Source organism: Podarcis tiliguerta (assembly GCF_965153285.1).
Source record: "Podarcis tiliguerta genome assembly, chromosome: 7".
Classification (NCBI taxonomy): Eukaryota; Metazoa; Chordata; class Lepidosauria; order Squamata; family Lacertidae; genus Podarcis; species Podarcis tiliguerta.
This window is the reverse complement of record NC_139540.1, coordinates 86,265,052-86,271,482: the sequence shown is the minus strand read 5'-3', so window position 1 is coordinate 86,271,482 and position 6,431 is coordinate 86,265,052.

Below are 6,431 nucleotides of genomic sequence, written 5' to 3'. Positions count from 1 at the left end.
TTGCAGGCGTTGGACTACATGACCCTTGGCATCCCTTCCAACTCTAGATTTCTATGATTCTATGAATTTGAGGACAATGAGCTACATTTGCTTTCGAATGTGCATTAGCATGGTTGTTTTTTAAATGCTCACACTAAATAAGGACTGTTAGACGTAGCAGGAAATTTGTGTTTTGAGGGAGGTGCAGACTGTTGCCCAGTCACAACTCCATGGAAAGAAATTAATTTCTCCATTGATTCCTTCGGGCAGTTCTCACTTGCATCCCCGGGGACATTTAGGACTTGTTTCTCAGCCGCACAAGGTTCCTTCCCTTGATGTACCTATGCGCTCTCTGTCCCGTTCCAGCCATTCCGTTTCACCCACTGCTCATCTTCACCTTCCAGCCACATGATATCCCCTGCTGTTGAGTTGTTTTGGTGCTGTTTTGAGGTTTATTGGTTCCCTCGGTTCCCCCCACCCCGCTGCAGATTTGTTGCCATTTTCAAACCTCAGGGCTACCCTAAGTCTTCTGATACCACTCACTTGTGGCTGCCTTGTGCAGTTTGACTACACAAGCACAAGTCCCGCAAAGTCTCAAATCAAAATCCGATTATGAGGTTTCCCATGTTACAAGTGGGATAGGGGAGTGGAGAGGGTGTGGATCACACAACCCCCCTCTACCCTGATCACATACCAGAGTCTGATAGTCCCTTACTACAGCGCTCCAACCATGACTCTAACAAAGCCCACCTTTTCAGTCTTTATTGGCAAAAACATAACTTCACTGATCAAGATCACAGTACAAATACTTTAAGCCAACATATCCCAAAGGTTCAAAATAATAGGACGAGCAATTAACTACTTATGATTGGTTCAGCACTATTGAAGCATTTTAGGAATACAGTTCCTGGCAGCCTCGGTGATGGTACCCTTAGAACAGCAATACACATGGCCTGCATGAAACTGACTTCAGACAAGAGGAAGAAATAGCAATTTTTATTTATTTTATTTTTTTACATTCAAGAGATATATATCAGGGACAAACATGCCATGGACAAAGAAGTATTTGACATGGCTCCTAGTTTGTCTCTATGTGAACAAATATGTCCTGCAGCGGCACTGTAGCAACTGGGTGTTTTAAAACAGAAAACATGGAAGATAAACATGAGAGGAGGTTGAAATAAATAAATAAAAATGTCCGGTAGTGTTATGTATTGAAGTTCTCACCCTGGGCTAGCTGGGGGATACTGTAGATAGTTATGCAAATGAAGGATCAAAAGTGACGTTCAGTGATTGGATAGTTTTTATGCATATGAAGGATCGAAAGTGACATTCAGTGATTGGATAGTTTTAGAAAGTTGCTACAGTAACTGTTGTTCCGGAACTCTATATAAGCAGGCTGACTGAGCCCTTCAGTTCAGTTCTGTTCTGCCTCTGAATAAACAAGAGCTGTTTGAAGAATCGCTGTGTCGTCTGATATGTTCGCCCACAACTTAACAGGTAGCACTAGAAACCAACTCTCTAAGGTGCTACTGGACATTTTATTTATTTATTTCGACTGTGTCAGACCTACCTGAATGAGAGGAGGTTATTCACTGTAAATAGCAGCTCAGAAACATTTCACAAAAGCTCATTTATCTAAGTCCCTCGTTTAACTGACCTCTCCAATTGGAAGTAATTGTATTCATCAAGCTTTTTAAAACCTCCCTCTCCTAGTCCTTTGGGACCTTCCTGCTCATGAGGCCAGCTTCAAAAATAGATGGAATAAGAAGCACAGGGAAGGAGGAATTTCATAAGAATACCAGTACACATTTTTTTTCTGTCAACCACTGATTCTCCAGATAATAAGGATTCCATTGCCGCAGTCCCTCTAATGAGATCAATACCGTGATGAATAAGGCAACAGGACCAAACAGAGACCTCTGTCTCTCCTTCAGATCAAGCACCTGGTTAAAGGGAAGGAAATAAAGAATCATCAGTGCTTTTTTTCTTAAAAAATATTTAGGGGTACTCTCATTTTCCTACTCATATTGAAATACTGCCACGGACACCATTACTTTAAACTCCATTTGAAAATCTACTGCTGCAACTGATCAGAGAAAATAATTTTAATTCTATCTGAATTAAAGAGAGCAACTGACATACAGGAAAAAATGGGGAAAGAGTCTATTGAAAACCTAATATTATAGTGCAACAAACTGAATGGGAATGGTTGTTCAAATTCATACTAGTAACTCTAATTAGTACCAACAAGAAGGAAAAATAATTTCAGAACAACTGACCAATGGTAAAGGTAAAGGACCCCTGACAGTTAAGTCCAGTTGCGGACAACTCTGGGGTTGCGGCGCTCATCTTGCTTTACTGGCCGAGGGAGCCGGCATACAACTTCCTGGTCATGTGACCAGCATGACTAAGCTGCTTCTGGCAAACCAGAGCAGCGCATGGAAATGCCGTTTACCTTCCCGCCGGAGCGGTACCTATTGATCTACTTGCACTTTGACGTGCTTTCGAACTGCTAGGTTGGCAGGAGCAGGGACTGAACAACGGGAGCTCACCCCGTCGCAGGGATTTGAACCGCTAACCTTCTGATTGGCAAGCCCTAGGCTCTGTGGTTTAGGCCACGGCAATGGTACTTTCCCCCATATAGAATGAATAAAATATATTGCCAGCGCTTGCTTTGTAGGAAGTACATTAAAATAAAAACATTCTGGGCCACTGAATATAATACAAGAAACAATAGGGTATGAATTTTGAAATTCCGAGAACAAGTCTTCTGTGCATGATACGGTCAGGAGTTAGAAGCACAGATCTTCAGTTGGCATGCTTATTGGCTGGTGTTAAACTTTGCATTACCTACCAATGGGGGGGGGGGGGATCCTTTGGCTATAACAGACTAATTGAGAAAATTCTGGGAGATAGCATTAATGACAAAACAAACATCCAAAAGAAAAGCTTTAAGTAGTAGCCAATAGGACTAATTCACTGAGATATAGGCTTTGTTTATCCAGTTCTGGAATGAACAAATAACAGACAACATTTCCCCATATAGGCTCTTTCTCCTTAATATTGCTGTTTATTTCCCCTGCTCTCTTCCGGATTTTTTCTTTCTTTCTACACATTCATTTTTTTCCTCTCTCTTACAATTTCCATTGTATAAGCAAATTATAAAAATGTGGTGATGAAACAAAATGTGTCATCTGAATTTCTACTATGCAGAAGACTGAGGCTGTTTCTGAGTGTTTTTTAAAAATGGTATCCAAAGATCCATTTTCTACCACATGAGTACAAAATGATATTTATCAGAACTCTTTCAGCTCTTTTCGCTATCTGAGGTTAGGTAAGTGGTGACCATGGAGAGGTTTTTATAGCTTGTGGTTTGTTTGGCACTCACCTTCATAAGTCTTCGGTGTCAGGTGGGGTGGTATTTGCCCAGGTATTTTAGCATGTTTTATAGTTGTTTGCTGTTGCTTTTACTGTATTGTGACTGTTGGATCTTGCTGATATGTTGGAAATTGTTACTTTCTGTGGTATTCTTGTTCACCTTATTATTTTATTGTGTGCATATGGACAGTTTGTTAATCAACAGAAAAAGCAATTTTGACAACAGAAAAAGCAATTTCCTAAATCAAACAAAAGAGGGAAAGAGAGGAGAAAGATGGACTTATATGGTTAATTTTAAAAATCCCATGCTGTGGGTTGGAGGTTAAATGTGGAGTCTCTTTCTAAAGAGGCTGCTGGAGACTGTACTGCTTGAATTAATTGAATCTGTAGTAGCAATGCTGTTAAAATGATTATTCTCCGGAGGAGCAACAATATCCGGAGGGTCACTGGTGGTAGTTTTCCACCACATCTCTCAAAAATGGCTAAATTTTCAAACCAAATATTTAAAACTATTCATTCGCTTCATTCCTGAATCTAAAATTTCCCACCATTTGTTCCAGATTTTTGTTTTGTTTTTTTGCATCTGTCTGTGCTCTTGTGTGCAGTGCTTGCTACAAATTTATGGGGTGCCAATCATGAAGGGTCAACTGATTTCATGGGATGGATCCAAAAGAGGGGAAATAATATGGTAGACTATTATGAGCGTGAGGCACACAATAGAGTAGCCTGTTAAGAGCTGACCACTTTCTACTCAGTGGCCATGTGGGTTAACCCACAATGCTATGCCGTCTTCCACAGCCACTCAGAGGGCCTGGTAGTCAGACACTCCACTTTTGTATATATGTTCCTGATTCCACTCATGAAATGGGTGGGAAATATAGGTGGATTGTGGGGTAAGAAGATCTCTCATGTAGATAAACGTGGTAGAGACAGTTTGAACACTGTAGAGAGAATGATGATGGAGGATGGTGGATAGCCCAAAACTTGTGTCACATTATCACACTGAACACGTGACCAATTCCTGAAATACATTTGGAGGGTCTACACCACCACAGGTGCTGCTATGTGGTTAGTTTGTCAGTGATTGCCCCATTGCTCCTGATGTGGCTCCCTCCCAGATGTTGGTGAGTTACAACTTCCATCCGCTCCCAGCCCAGCCAGCATGGCCAACGGTCAGGGATTATGAGTGCTGGCATCCAGGAACATCTGGAGGGGACCACATTGGCTACACCTTGCTCTGTAGTGACAGCGTTGGCAGAGAAGGGTCTCCTTTCTGTTGGATGTTCCAAGGATGGAGTATCAGTATGGCACATACATCACCTTGGAGACTCGTCCCCAGAAACCTGCAGTAAGGGATAATTGCCTGACTCTTGCTGTTGTGCTTTGTCAGGGATCCTTTGAAGCAGAAGTTATGATTAATGAGCAAGGCGTGATACACAGAACACAGCGGCAGCTGCCAGGTATTCAGCATCCCAGAGTGCTTTTCATCTCCCCCCTCAACAACTGAATGTTTTCAAGTGGGTCTGTGGCGAGTCAGAGCACCCTGCGGATAATTTGCTGTTCTCTCAAATGAAGTGGGGCAAGGAGTGTGAAATGCTTTAAAACAGATCCCGTTTAATCAGTTGTGCGGAATCATGTCAGAAAGGAAGGGCACAAACTGAAAACAGAGCTAGCAGCACTGCAGGCAGAAAGTTACCCTTTCCCAGCCATTCACAGATTCTTTCCTTCAGTTGATTTCATTTTAGATGCTAAGAAAATGATTCATACTGCGAGGTCTTGCAGCTGTCAGAAGGAGAAAGCATGTGGGAGAAGAGTCGTTTGCTGCATGCATCTTGTACAGCACTTGCTAGTTAAAAATATTAAGTTGAATAGTCCAAGTATTGCTCTTGCCTGGAAAGTAGAAACCTGCAGTCAAATATTCTGGGATGCTCAGTCAGTAGAGTATGAGACTTAATCTCAGCATCATGGGTTCGAGCCCCACATTGGGCAAAAAATCCCTGTGTTGCAGGAGGTTGAACTAGACGACCCTCTTGGTCCCTTCCAACTCTACAGTTCTATGAAATGATAGGCTGCTTAGTTCAACTCTACTGTATATGACGTCCAGTACCATAACCCATTATAACTTTGCTCTTATTGCCCCCTGAGCATTATCAGATCAAACACCCCTCCGTGTAAGGATTTTATCAGATTTAAAACCTTTGAGGTTTTAACTCTAACCAAACTGAGAAGTAACCGAAATAACAACAACAAAATTCCTTCCAGTAGCACCTTAGAGACCAACTAAGTTTGTTATTGGTATGAGCTTTCGTGTGCATGAACACTTCTTTAGACGAAAGCTCATACCAATAACAAACTTAGTTGGTCTCTAAGATGCTACTGGAAGGATTTTTTAAAAATTGTTTTGGCTACAGCAGACCAACATGGCTACCTACCTGTAATGAGAAGTAACCCTTTTGGCAGACAGGTTTGTTCCCTGAATGATTGGGATGTTTGTGAACATACAATGCCATCAGCACAGTCAATCTACACCAGAAGCTTTACTCCTAAAGTACAAGGTAATGAAATAGAGAAGCAAATTACTTGGATTTTTTTTAAAATATATGCTTAGTGCCACAGTTCTTGTCATAGAATGGGTATCAGGGCTGGCCCAAGACATGTTGGCACCTGAGGCAAACCACAAAATGCTCCCACCCATGTCTGGAAAGAAGGGCTGAGTGATGATTTACCTCAGAAACGGGGTGGGGGGAATCAAATCAACCTTACCTGATGGTTGAAGGGGGAATTAAAGGCTGCTGGGGAGGGGAGAGGGGCCTGCTCTGTGTCACGCTGGGGTGGTGCAGAGCCCAGGAGACCCCAGAAGGCAGCCCCTGGGAGACCAGCAGCACCTCCTGTTCACCAAGAGGCCACTGAAGAGGTGGCATGCGGGGAAGGGGGCTTCTGAGGAGGCTGCAGATCTGGCCTCCAAGAAGGATGCCACAGTCATCGGGGCAACTGTGGAGGCGGAGGTGGCAGTGGCAGCCGCGGCGGCGGCAGCAGGCAATGCATTTCCTGGAGATTGGATCTGTTGTTCT